The sequence below is a fragment of the Ambystoma mexicanum genome, chromosome 7q (assembly GCF_040938575.1).
Source record: "Ambystoma mexicanum isolate Mex_15411 chromosome 7q, UKY_AmexF1_1, whole genome shotgun sequence".
Lineage (NCBI taxonomy): Eukaryota > Metazoa > Chordata > Amphibia > Caudata > Ambystomatidae > Ambystoma > Ambystoma mexicanum.
Window position 1 is genome coordinate 27983300 of NC_090941.1, and position 14578 is coordinate 27997877.

At 39.7% G+C, this 14578-nt stretch overlaps 1 long non-coding RNA gene across 1 annotated transcript; it reads left to right on the forward strand.

Moving 5' to 3' along the window:
- Positions 1-8708: 8708 nt before the first annotated feature.
- On the forward strand, positions 8709-9753 carry LOC138528846 (uncharacterized). The gene is made up of 2 exons (XR_011284265.1): positions 8709-9260; positions 9643-9753. It is a non-coding gene; the product is annotated as an uncharacterized lncRNA (long non-coding RNA).
- Positions 9754-14578: the final 4825 nt, after the last annotated feature.

The window sequence follows — 14578 nt, forward strand, 5'->3', positions numbered from 1 at the left end:
ATATTTTTTATCATCTGATCGTGCGAGTTGTTGATATCTGTGTCAGCTAGTAGAGACCCGGGATCACTTGCCTCGTATACCATCCCATTCATCTCTAAGTCATGGTTTAACTTGTTTGCAGTCTGAGAGGTATTGGAGCATAATGATGCTAAGGAGCTCCTCTCAGTAGCATGAATCATAGCCTCATAGGTAGATGGGGTAGGACATATTTTCTCTTCAATGCTGCGTGCATTAGTCATATTTTCTAAAGTAGGCAAATCAGTGGAAGCTGTACTACCATGGCAAACGAGAGAGTCAATACTAAAGGAAGTAAGTCCCATATCTTCATTACGCTTACTCCTTAAGCCTGCAGCCATAATTGAGAAAAAAAAAGAAACCAGTTTGTATTATTACAACAATGTTATGCCTGATCTTTGAAAAAGAGAGAGGTAAATCGATAACAATAAACTAATTTTAGTGCTAATAGGTCTTAATTTCAAGTGTCTAAATTAGCAACACATTTACTGGCTATAGAATATATGTACAACAGATGTATCGAGCACCTCTATACAATAATTATCACACCAATTTGTCGCTAAGAGTTACTTCAAGTGATATGTTAAGGTAGCAGAAGACAATAATGTATCAGCGTAAGCCTTAACGACTTACATGCGATCAAAGTTAAAATTAAAAAAGACTGCTCAAGAGAGGTTAATAAGAGTACAAGATGAGAAAAGAGAAAAACAAAGCCACCGGCACTGTGGTAACCTGCAAGCCTTCAGCCCTGGTCCGTGATTATGGGCGTAGTCTATTCTTCGTATGAAAGTGTAAGCAGGGCAGGGATCAAAGAGGAAAACCTCTGCAGTCTCCCAGCCAAACACAGCCACACAACAGCCGATGGGCTTTACTTCGCGAGGGTGGCTGTAGTCCACTTAAGAGCTCGAACAAAATCACGTGAGCAGTCACGTGATCCTAACAGGACCTGCCCCCTCCAGGAACCAGATCCAAGCACAGCAAGAGCGTCCCTCGCTCGCAGTGCTGTGCAGATTTAGCTTTAAATTCCTGGATTAGCAGCATGTAGATGTACGAAGAGCCGAATCTGCAGTGCCTTTCCTAAAGTTCACAAATGCCTGTAATCATAATAACCGTTATCAATTTACAGAATGAAAAATATAAACCACATCAATGAACAAAACATATTACAGTATAAATCACTAAAATTGATACAGAGTAAAAAAATTTATAATACAATTAATTTAAATACAGCTAAAAAATAATAACAATTTCTAAATTTCATCATACAGGTTCAACAGAGTCCAACTGTACAGAATCTAAAAAGCCAATCCCCACAAGCACCATTGAGGTTCTTCTACCAGAAAAACAATACTACCAAATAGTCTCATATTCGCTCAGAACAAACAAATGTACATATCTCTTAAAATAAACTGATCTTCTACGATGCAGCACTATGCAAGATGTAATTAGATGTTTCAGTATTGCAGATTCAGTCTTGTCTTTACAGAATAAACACCATTGTGAGTTAGGCTACAACAGCCCACATCGTACTAGGAGTTCCTTGGTTCAAAATAGATTCCAGCGAATTTGCAAAAAGCCCCATATGATTTATCTATCAGGATGTATAGCCAAGAATGGGGGAGGAATACCAGCATGTTTAGAATGCCCACTCAAATGATTAATGGTGCTATATGCGTGCAAACTGTCAATGGTAAAAGACCAGTCATGACGATACAATAACAATTTCACTTTTCCGAGGTTAGTGGTCAATTCAAGATCGGAGGACCCTATTTTTTTCAACAAATCAGTGCAAAAGGTGCAGAAATCATTAACATATCTCTCCCCCTTACTAAGCAAAATTGATCATAAATCTAAAAACAACAAATTATGTTTTGGACTTGTAAATGTTGTAATAAAGACTTAAAAATGTCCATGAGGCTCCGGCTTTTAGAGAATAGATACCAAGCTCATACCTGATCATGGAAAAAGGAAAACTATTGAGAAGTTGAAGAATCTTCCTCCAGATCATACTTTCAAGGACTGGTAAAAAATCAGTAACTCCTGTTGCCAACATTTCACTCCCATATACAATTTTGGGAATCATCTTTCCCTCATAACATTTCAATGCAGAGATCAGGGAACATTTTCCAACCTTTGTATTCACTCTGCACATCTGATTCAATTGTTTGGTCATCCACATTTGTAGCCATTCTTAAATATATTGTTTTTGCGGCTTAGCTGTAATAGGGGAACCCAGGAAAACAAAACGATTGACTAATTCTATTGGTACAGCATCAATACACCATTTAACCTTTGAAGAGTTCTTGTGCATTGATCAACGCCTTACCTTGGGTTTATCTGGATTCACGCTAAGACTATGGATCTTCGAAAATACAGTGATCAGACGCTGGAGGCTTAATTGTGTGCCGTCAAATAAAAGAAAGTCGTCTGCATATGCCAACCACATTACCTCCCAATTACCTATTTTAGGGGTGGCAAATGCAGCAGGAGATAAGATGTCAACAACATCCGACAAATAGAGGTTACATAGGCAGGGCACGAGCACGCAGCCATGCCTACACCTCTAAATCTGTTAATCCTACTGGATAAACTTCCCTGCGGATCCAATCTTATTTGCCCATTTGGTCCTTTGTATATGCCAATTATAAGGCATAATTACCCATCTGGGATACCCCATTTCTTTAATTTTGCCTACAAAAGACCCTTGTTGACCGCATGAAATGCGGCCAAGAGGTCTATGATTACAAGGAAGACAGAGTCATACTTAGCTGACCATGCTAAACTCATAGTGCATTTTAACATAAGGCCATTTAATGATGTGCTCAGATGCTTACGACAAATGGTCTGCCATTTAGAAATCCTGCCCGTTTTAGACTGCCACTCTTCCAGGTGTGCCAGCAGCAAGGCCGCAACGACCTTGCTGTCAGCATCCAAGATGGCTATAGGGTGATAGTTAAGCGTGTCTAGTCTCAACCCTTTTTTAAAAATGGGCAGGATATAGGCGGTAAACCAATTATTAGGAAACCAATGAGTTGAAACAATATGGGCAAATAAAACAGCAAACATTTTCCATCCAAATCTGTGGCTACCTTTAAATAATAAACTGGACAGTCCATTGCGTCCTGGAGCATGAGAAGCACTTATTTGTTTTATGATCTCTTCTATTACAACAGAGTTCACTGATAGCATACAATTGTTATCATAAATGTTGGATTCCCAACGCTTGCAGGTAGAATGACCTATAGGCAATGCAAATATGGTTTCATAATGAGTTAACCAGGTCTGCTCTGGAATAGGGTGTTGTTGACCAACCAAATTAATATTTCAATGTTTTACTTGCCAAAAGGTCTCTGAGTTTTTATTAGACAATATTTGAAGCATATGCTCTGCTTCTCTTTGACTCCTCAAAGCTCAATTGGCCCTCGTCCAGTTCTTCTATGCCTGCTTTATTTTTTGTATGTTCTTATATTTTACTATTAAAGGATAAGTCTGTGATCTATGTATGGCTCTTATCTCAGCTCTCATGGTTCTTTTCTGTTTTGCAAAATTACCATCACAGAGATGCACATGTTGCCTGCTCGTACCTTTCGGCAATTTGGTCATGAAAAGACTATAATCTATAAAATCTTTAATGGAGCCTTCAAAATTATCCACTGAAAATGAGAATTGATTGGCAGTCCAATGTAGTTGAATTACGATATTCCACAACATTTATATTCACAGGATGTACTGTCTGGGGATCCCAATTTACTCTATTTCCAGCAGTGTTGACCTGTAAGCCTTCAGCAATACATTCAAACACTTCACAAGCACCCCCTCCAATTTCAAATACTGCCAATAAGGTATAGTGATCACTGTAATCAGAGGGACAAATGGAGAGATGGGTGCATTTCTCAAACAAATATCTACTAGTAACTATATAGATCAAGGTTGACTGTTGGGTGCCACTATGCTGAGAAAAATGCTGAGTAAAATGACTCAGGCTGTCAACACTAATGGCACCATTAAACATGGTTAAACCAATCCCAGTCAAATATTTGGACCATACATACCCGTAGTGTTCCCTTCCCATTGGTTTTGGTAATAATCCGGCTGCAGGGCACAAAGACACACATGAAGCACTTAAACTCCTGAAAGTAGGATTAAACCCTCCTCCCAGTTGTCCAACCAATCATTAAAAGAACCAGAAATCAGGTCAATGTATACATTTAAATTGCACCAACCTGCATGCCAATGTACGTTCAGAACTAGCATATCCTAACTTGATCAAAAGTTAGTCATACATGGGTTGCCAAAATACCATAATGATGATTCATATGATCAACAATTGATAGTGTTTGGGCAGATCTCACCAGTGTCCAAAGGCAACCAAAAGTACAACCCTGTTGATTCTATTAAGCAGCCTGAAAATTGTAATCAAAACCAATGGTTACTGGCATAGAGCTGAGGCACGTTTTTTGCAAGGTTATGATACATTTTGATCTAAGAAAGAGGCTCACCACCGGATTAGTAAACAGATGGAAATGACCATGGGTATTCCATGATAAAAAAAAATTAAATAAGGATCAATGTTGGGGATATTAAGGGGATACAATGAACCAATCTCCACCAGGGTCATAAAATAAGATTCAGTGTTAGGGGAATTGAGGAAATTCATTGGATCTACCTCCGCAGAGCGCACTAGAGATCCATGACTAATCCCTGGTTTGAAGAAATTAATTAATGAAAATACAGGACTCTGCGCCAACAACTCAAGTTGAGTTAAATCTTAGATTATGCTTTATTGATCATCCGTCCTTATACAGTTGACCTGCGACTTCATTGACCGGATTTTGAAACTTTTAATCTTGCACGTATAACTATCGGGATTGTAAGGAGTCGCCCTGGTGGAGCAAGGTTTTTCAAAGCCACAGTTTTTCAAAACTTTACTTAACTTGCAAATTGGGCTGACCCGTTACCTTTATTAACATTCTTCTATGATGGCAGCATATATGAAGAACCGTGAAGAAGAAACTAAAAACCTGTTTACCCCCCGAGGGGATATGTCACATGCATTTTCAAGTATGGCTACGAAACGAGAAGATTTACGTTCGAAATTTATAAAACTGGAAAGAATATCGAAAAAGGAAATTGACAAGTACTGGGAAAAAGTATCACTTGAGAATTATGTCGCTAATGAAAGAGTACCTAGGGGTTTGAGGATTCTTATATTTCCAAATTTCAACAATGAATTGGATAAAGATTTAGCAGAAGGCTGGGAAGCTAATTTGAGCAACAGCTCCATGAAGATGATTGACCTATTGATTGAACATGCCACTAGGGAGCATAAAAGGGCATTAGATGGTATAGAAGGCATACGCAAAGAAATTGCTGAGATGAAATCTAATGAGGATACTAAAGCCAAAAACTATGAGAAGATGTATGAACTGTTGCAAATATATCAAGATGAAGTAAAAATAAGGAAATTACGGAAAAGCTATAGAGATGAACGTGATTACAGGGAAGATCGTGTATATACATTCCAAACCAAATATGACTCAAGTTCAAAACCAATGTCCAGAAACTCAACCCCGAATACATCATCGGCCAGTTCTGATGCAGACTCAGACCAAGACAACCAAGCTAATGCTAGTTCCAAATCAATTGAACAAAGAGGATACTTGAATCAGATCAAAAGATACAAGAAAGGGAATCGTAATTCTACTCAGAAAACAGTCCGTTTTCAGCTACCACCAACTATGGGTATTTTGACACCTGTGCTAGGAGAAGAGGAAGGAGGGGGTGTAGAAAACGACGGCAACATAGGAAGCTTACAAGCAAACAAGAGACAAACCAGGGCCAGCTCCAAGGAGATGAGCACCAACAAATAACAGATGATCTTGTTCTCAATTTGTCTAAAAAAACTATATCTCAAGAGGAAAGACTTCTTCTTAACAAGGGTTTATCCTTTGCACCCACATGTAACTTCAGTCCATTGGACGTACAAATCGATTTATTTAAATTTACCAGAAAATTGAAGTTAAAAAAATTTTTTGCAACCAAAGCACCGGGTGATTTTCAACCTGAAGAGGCTAGCATACTTATCAGTGATAAGTCGATCCAGGATATTGAAGATACATATACATTGCGTTCATTGACCGAAGGTGATCAATATCATGTATTTCACTTATTAGATGAACTCAAGATAAAATCTGATACCCTTACCACAAAGGAACTTAAAGTACGTTCAAAATTCATGCCACAGTTGGCATCTGACAACGTCATTGACACTTTTCAACAAGCAGTTTCACGAGATCTATATAATCTTAATTGTAAAAAACATAAGAATTGGATTACTCAGAACAATTTAACTAAATCGGAAAGGAAAGCACTTGTTTCGCTTAAATTGGATTCACGGACAGTAATTAAAGAGGCTGACAAGGGAGGCAATATTGTGCTAATGGATCGGGAGGATTATTTGGAAATGGCATCCAGACATTTAAATACCCCTGGGTGCTATGAATTAAGAACGGATGATTTTCGAAAATCAGCATTGGAGCAAGTTGAAGCGCACATACTCAATTGGCATAGAAAAGGATTGATAACGGATGATGAACGCACTTATTTATGGATAAAAGAACCGGTAACTCCAACAATGTACTTCTTACCGAAAATACATAAACCCTATGAAAGGATACCAGAGGGCCGCCCGATCATGAGTGGGATTGGGTGGGTCACAGAGAATATCTCGGAATATCTGGATCTATTACTCAAACCAAGGGCTATGTCACTTCATTCATATTTGCAAGATTCCACCAGCCTTATACGGAAACTAAAAAACTTTACTTGGCAGAGTACCTTCCTTCTAGCGACTCTAGATGTGAAGGCACTGTACACGTCTATTCAGCATAAATGGGCCATGATTGCAGTTGACTACACTTTCAGGCATGAGTCAGCCTCGTATTACAACCATTTGAACATGATTAAAGAAATGTTACATCTCACGTTTGATCTCAATGTCTTTACCTTTGACAACAAGGTATACCAACAGACCAGGGGGGTAGCTATGGGTACTAAATATGCCCCAGCATTGGCGAATATCTTCATGGGGATGTTGGAAGACAAAGCAATATACACTGAATCATTTTTCATTGAGAAAATCCAATTTTGGACAAGGTACATCGACGATGTTTTTTGCATCGTCGATAGTAGCATAGAGGAATTTCACGCATTTGTGGACAAGTTAAATCTTAATTGTTTTGATATTCAATTTACTGGAGAATGCAACAAACAGCGGATACATTTTCTGGACTTGACAATATATTTGGAAGATCAAGTACTACAAACAACTACATTCAGAAAACCAACTGAAGTTAACTCAATATTACATGCTAAAAGTTGTCATTTTCGACCAACTATCACCAATATACCATTGGGTGAATATATCAGAGCGAGACGAAATTGTAATAGTAACTTAAAATTTGAAGAGGAATGTAATCTATTACAACGACGTTTTAGAAGGAGGGGATATGCCCAAAAAGATATAAGTAAAGCATACAAGAGAACCAAATTGATGCAGCAGCAGGATACTTTGAGACAGAGACAAGGGAATAATTTGGAAGCTAACATGCCGATTAGCTTTATCACTCAATATTGTTCAGACCACCAGAGATTACGAAAAATTTTGAACAAACATTGGTACCTACTTAAATTGGACAGTCATATTGGTGAGTTTGTGAGTGATCATCCACGCATTACCTTCAGAAGAGCAAATACACTTAAATCTATCCTTAGTCCATCGTTATTACCGGACATTGAGAGCACTACTCAAGGTACATGGTTACACAAGAAAGATTCTGGTTTCAGGAAATGTGGAGTCTGTCCACAATGTAAATATGCATACCAAAGAACAACGGAATTCGAAGATAAAAATGGAAAATGTTGGATCATTAAACAAGGAATTAATTGCAAAACAACTTTTGTAGTATATGGCATCATCTGTGTCTGCCACAAACTATATATTGGTAGCACCAAGAGACAGTTGAGAATCCGTATCCGTGAACATTTAGCCAAAATTGGCAGTCAAGACCCATCACTTCCGTTAGCTGAACATTGGCAAAAAACACATCAGCTACATCTCAAATCGGAAATTAGATTCATTGGTCTTAAACAAGTATCCTTGAACAAAAGAGGTGGTGACAGAGTGAAGGCGTTACGACAAGCGGAAGCAAGAGCAATTTGTTACTTCAATTCGACAAATACAGGACTTAATACAGATAATGAAATGGTTTCATTCTTGTGAGATGTAGTACATTGCAATCTGGCTTCTCAAGCTCGAATAATTTTCATTGTTATACTTGATTTAGAACACGGCTCATTGTTTATTAGGAGGTTACATGTATTTCAGGGTGTTGTTAAAGGGATACCCCATCATAATTGGTAGCTCAGTATTTTATTTGAATGTTGCGTGTAATGCTCACCAACCTTTTGTAGTTAGGTGCATTAGTGCCCGTGATTATACATTACTGTGATAGTAACCATTTAAGTATTCAACAAATATAAATTGGGTCAGGAGAAGCGTATACATGCTTTGTTAGTTTCTCAGGCTTTATTCAAATATTTTGAATTATATAGCATATGTAATTTGTAGAATGCTGGGGGATAGAATGCGGTTTTCAATGACGACGCCTGTCCTTGCGTCGCCGTGGTAACCGCGCACAGTGATGACGCCTAGTATAAGAAGGCATACCTGGTAAGCGTTCGGCTTACCTGCCGACGCGTGTGACTGTTTGTGTTCCAGGAACTGGTAAGAGAGGACCGCTTATCTCATGGTTTACTTTTCAATGAGATTTAGCTTTAATGGTACTTGACGAGTAGCAACAAAATAAGCTATATGTTGTGCTTTCCGTACTTGATATACGTGTTCTATAATTGGAAATGCGTCATCATTTCACGTAATGATGGTTAGTTACAATTGTCTTCACTACGGAACTTATAATGAATTGTTTTGAATAAGGCAGAAATGGCCTGTGACCATTAAGAAGAGTTGTTTTGCCCGTTTGGTGAAGGGCGGGATTTATTCTCATGAAAATGCCTAGTTGCCACAGGCAACCTTGATATACACAATTAATGTATATTCTAAATTGGACAATCAGTTTTATTTACCTTCGCTACTTACATTTTTTGTTTAGATTGATATTGGGGATTGCACCCCGTTACTACTACATGGACAAATAGTCATAAGAACTGGTTACATCAAATTTCGGGTAAGGACATCCACCAAGTTGTCAGTTTGTCTCAAGGGACCATTGCAGAATTTGGTTATATTATTCAATGAATTGAAGAATAATGATTACTAATGGGTTCTTTTTTCTTTTTGTTTGTGTTTTTGTTTCTGTTTTTTGTGCTCTTTTTCTGTTTACTCAAACATAACAATGTATTATGATATGTTTGCCTATTTTTCTACACCCATGAACCCTTCCCTTTTGCCCATCCTTGTTTTTCTGTCTAATTTCTTTCATGTTATTATGCATATTTTGTGGTCACGATATTTGAAAACTGGTATTATGTTATACTTTATGATGTCGTTCATACAAATTGTTTTTTGACTATGATATATTGTATGTCCTATATTACAATTATGGGTAGCCCGGATTTGAAAAAGGCTCAGTGGAGCCGAAACATGTTATCAATTATGGGCTCAATGGTCATGGATGATCAATAAAGCATAATCTAAGATTTAACTCAACTTGAGTTGTTGGCGCAGAGTCCTGTATTTTCATTAATTAATTTCTTCAACGTATGGGACGGTTAGGCTTTTTTACCGTCCTTATACAGTTGACCTGCGACTTCATTGACCGGATTTTGAAACTTTTAATCTTGCACGTATAACTATCGGGATTGTAAGGAGTCGCCCTGGTGGAGCAAGGTTTTTCAAAGCCACAGTTTTTCTAATCCCTGGTTTGGTTGACAACATTTGGGTGACTTCTGAAAACTTGTATCAATCTTGCATGGCCTTGGCCTGGGTCCAAGGAGATCACAATATCTTTAGGCAAAAGAGGAAACTGACCACCATCGCCAATTTTGTCCTGATTAGAACCCCTATACAAATAGAGTTTTCTATCAAAGAAGAATGTGCGTATGGTGCTTAATTCACTCATAACTACCTCCATGACCACGCTGGAACGAAAATAGACATTGGCCCGGTCAGTTGTAAAGTGATCAAAGAAATGAACCCTATCAATGTGTCGAGAAGTGACTGTAGAAAGAGACAGCATTCCATTCAATAAACGTAAGATGTTAGTACGATTTAAGAACACATGTTTGTTATCAGATAGAACTCCTTCCAGCAGGACTTTAAGGTCTGTATCACAGTTCAAGTCTCCCACATTTGGACGACTAGTGCCAACTTCTTCTTTATTCCTAGTCCTAGTAGTGCCTGCTGGGAACCACTGGTCTGGATCTCCATTTGTGATCTCCCTGCCCTTACAACCTTTCAATAGACTAAGAACAGTTATTTGAAATTGGGGAAATGACACACTTTTTTCAAGGCAAGGCCCTACAGTAGCCTGATTCAGGAGAAAAGGATACCTGCATGCAAAGTCAGATAAATTAACATTGTTACCAGGAATGTCTGATTCAATCACTGGTGTAAATGACAGTTGCGGTGCAAATGACAGTTTCCTGCTTGAATTCACAGTCGTAGGAACCAAACCGGTCTGTGTCAAATCAATAACTGAATTAAAGATAGTGGAGGGAATATTTACACTATTACAAGTAGTGACTATTTCTGAGACTGACACAAATGGTAATTGCAAGCTAGGATTCGTTGTCATAGGAACCCAAACAATATTCAATGGATCTACTGTTAAGCTTACACAAGTATGAGCTATTTCCTCAATAATAACACAATCAGACCCTCTTTCTTTCACCAAATTATCATTAGGTGCATTATTAATAACTAACTGAACAAGGAGTGGAAGCCGCAGCCTGTCTTGTGCACAAGTCTCCCCAACCAGCAGGCTCGTAAGCTTCCAAAACAAAGGTGAAAGACTGCTCCAAATTGATCTCTATGGATATCCAAAATCTGTGAGCTACTGCAGCGTCGCTAGTTGTGCCGGGTGTGGTAAGAGCACTGCAAATCAGTACACAAAAGGATGCCAGTGAAAAGAGCTCATTTAAAGTTCCTTGTGAAAATGAGAGGCGTATGAATTTTCTCAATACGCTACCAGCGTTTGTTTTGTCCTCTTTAATTGCAACAAAAGAAAAACACTTGGATAATATTCCTGGGAAAGAAATCCTTATCTATGAGCCATCCACCCCTCAGCAGTGCCCTTTAAGTCCGGCCCACTTCCCTACCCAGCGGCAACATAATCTGCTGTTATCTTACGCCCATATGGCAGCGAGGAAACCAGATGCTCACAAAACTCCACAAAGGCTTGAAACCCTGCCTGTGCAAAAGGTGGATGTAATCTCTCATACAACTCCTGACCCATGCTTGAGCTCAGCGGTAGATGATTCTTTTGTGAATGCTTCTGATAACCGCAATAGACAAGAGAGGGCACATTTTAAAAGCCCTATAATCTCTCTTTCACAAACCTCAATACTGCAACCACCTTCACTAGAATCGTCACCCAACACCACTGGCTCGACTCAAATGTTGTTTAGCAAACCCGCTGCGAGACCCTCTTTTGAGTTTCAACCACACCCGGCAATCCTTGGGAAATAACTTTAAATGTCTTAACCACTGGCTTACACAGCCTTTTGAAAAATGTAGAAATTTTGGGTGAAAAAACGGAGGGTCATAACACCATTCTCACACCATTGGATGCTAAAGTATATTGGGTTGCAAATGAATTATTCAGGCAAATTCGCTCACCATTTTTGAATGCAGACTCGCGCCCAGCCCCATATCCATGCATCCAAAGCCAACCTAACCAAATTGTGATTGATTCCCAAGAGAAAATCGCTGTCGGGGAAACTAGCGCATTAATGCTGAACGATGCAAATGTTCATCCAGCTGTTCTGCTGATCTATCTGACGATCAGGGAAGAGACTCATCTCCCTTGGATGCGTTTGAATCTTTCCTTTATGACGTTTTTACAGAAAATGTAGACAAAAATAAAAAAATAAAGGAATAACAAAAAAAAGAAAGGGGCGCCACAAACATCTTAAATCACAAATGCACACCGTAAAACAGCCCCTTTAAAAAAGAAATCGAAGAAGCGAACTGTGTCCCAATTGACACCAAAAGCAAAACTAAAAAATGTGTAACTCATTTAACAATACATATGCAGAAAAAGCAACTGCAAGAGAAAACGAAAAAAGTAGGTAAAGAAGGAATACTTAGCTCAGACAGCTCTGAACTGAGCAGAGTCCAGTAAACAATTCAACTCTGTCTCTCCTGTTGTCATCGGTATACAAGCGTGTGCTTATCTGGATGAATTAATTAATTTGTCAACCTATTCTATAACGACCATACAAAAAAACTCACATTCCCCTCAGTAATTGCAAAATTACCTATCTATGATCACAGACTGCCTTAATAAAGGTCACTATGCCTCCCATGAGAAGTATTTCCTCACATTAGAACAAAAAAGACCAAATCATGCAAGCGTTACAAATCACAATGTAACTCATGCTAAACGTCTTCATTGTGAACTAGACGAGTAGCCGGTCCTATAAGAAGGACTGAGAGGCCCCACATTGACTGTACACAACCTTATTGGAAGACAGCGATCTTCTTCGATTACAGATGAAAAATAGAGAATGTTACGATCCATATCCAAACCAAACAACAACACTTGAAGTATTTAAACTAATATCCAGCTTACAACTAATTCAGTCAAGTGATATTCTGTATCTTAAAAACACCAACAATAAATATATTAATACAGCAGAGATAATGTTCCGATCTTTACTTGTTAAGAAGATAGTATGGGACACTAGAGATAAATTGAGAGATTTAGGTTTAAAAATTACCAAACACAAGTTAATCGAGGTCCGAGAATGATAACCACAAAACCCTCCATTAGGACTGATCATCCTGTCCAAAATAAACCGATGACAATAAACTGGAGAGGGCAAATGGATCAATCAAAAAGGGATGTAACGTTATTCTCCCTGGATCATAATAAAAATCCCTCAAAATGGGCAGGGATTTTAAATCCAGCTACTCACACAAAGAAGGCACATAGGCAATAGAACCACCTATCCTTACCGCATATGAAATTGAGAATGGCAGTTTGGAACACACATGGATTCAAACATTTGATGCTCACTAACTCACAAATATTCCTAGCCAAGTATGACCTACTGATATTACAGGAAACGTGGATATTGATTAACCTACCTGGCCGGGCTATCATATATGTTGGATACCCGCGATTAAGCAACAAAGAGGTAGGCCCACTGCTGGCATGATAACAGAAATTAAATTATCCACTTGTGCTGATTTGACCCCTTGGGCTTCACCAGACTCAGGAATACAACTTTCAAAGCTGTCGATTGCAAATTCCAAACAACTAACTACTGCCAATATAGCTATTTTGAATCTATATTGGAATCCGTGCGCTATAGCAGATGACACATTTCTAAGTTTAGTAACCGATATGCTGCATCTTATTCTATCAGATTTCTCAATTACATCAACGATAGTTGCTGGAGTCTTAAACACTGAGGGCCCGATTCATAGAATCTGGCGCAGAAAAGGCACAAGGACCATGCGCCGAGAAGAAGTCTCTTTGGGCAGCGGCGTATTCATGGATTTTCAGAATCATTAGTAGCCATGGTGCAAGTAACAGCAAGCTGTGCGAGTAACGCCCCCAAAACGCCATCATGCACAGTTAAAAGCAAGTGAAATGCCTAACACAGCGCAATCCTCTGTGCCATCCCTGGGCCAGTATACAGCCCCCTATCAAAATTGCATGAAAGCACCCCACGATCCCCGGCTGCAGCCCAGCATAATCACACGAAAACACCACACGGTCCCCATCCACACCCTAGCATAATCACAAGAAAACCCCACACAATCCCCGCCCGCACCCCAGCGTAATCACGCGAAACACCCTGCGATCCCCATCTGCACCGTAGAGTAGTTGAGTGAAAACACCACGCGATCCCCATCCGCACCGCAGCGTAATCGCGCAAAAACCCCTCACAATACCTGTCCACACCCCAGCGTAATCACGCAAAAACCCCTCACAATCCCCTCCCGCACCCCAGCGTAATCCCGCGAAAACACCCTGCGATCCCCATCCACCCCCCAGCGTAATCACGTGAAAACCCCTTGCAATCCCGATCCGCACCCCAGCGTATTCACGTGAAAACACCTGGCAATTCCTGCCTGCACCCCAGCGTAATCATGCAAAAAACCCTGCAGACCCTGTGTGCACCCCCTAGAAAACGCGTGCCCTCCCATGCAAGGCCTAGCCCACCACCAGCGAAATGGCACACCCAGCCCCATCACTCGTGACGCCACCCTACAGGCAGCCCCCTCCACATGGGACACCCCCATCCCAGCCCCATCACCCATGACCCCAACCTGCAGGCATCCCCCTCCACGTGGGATACCCCCACCTTAGGC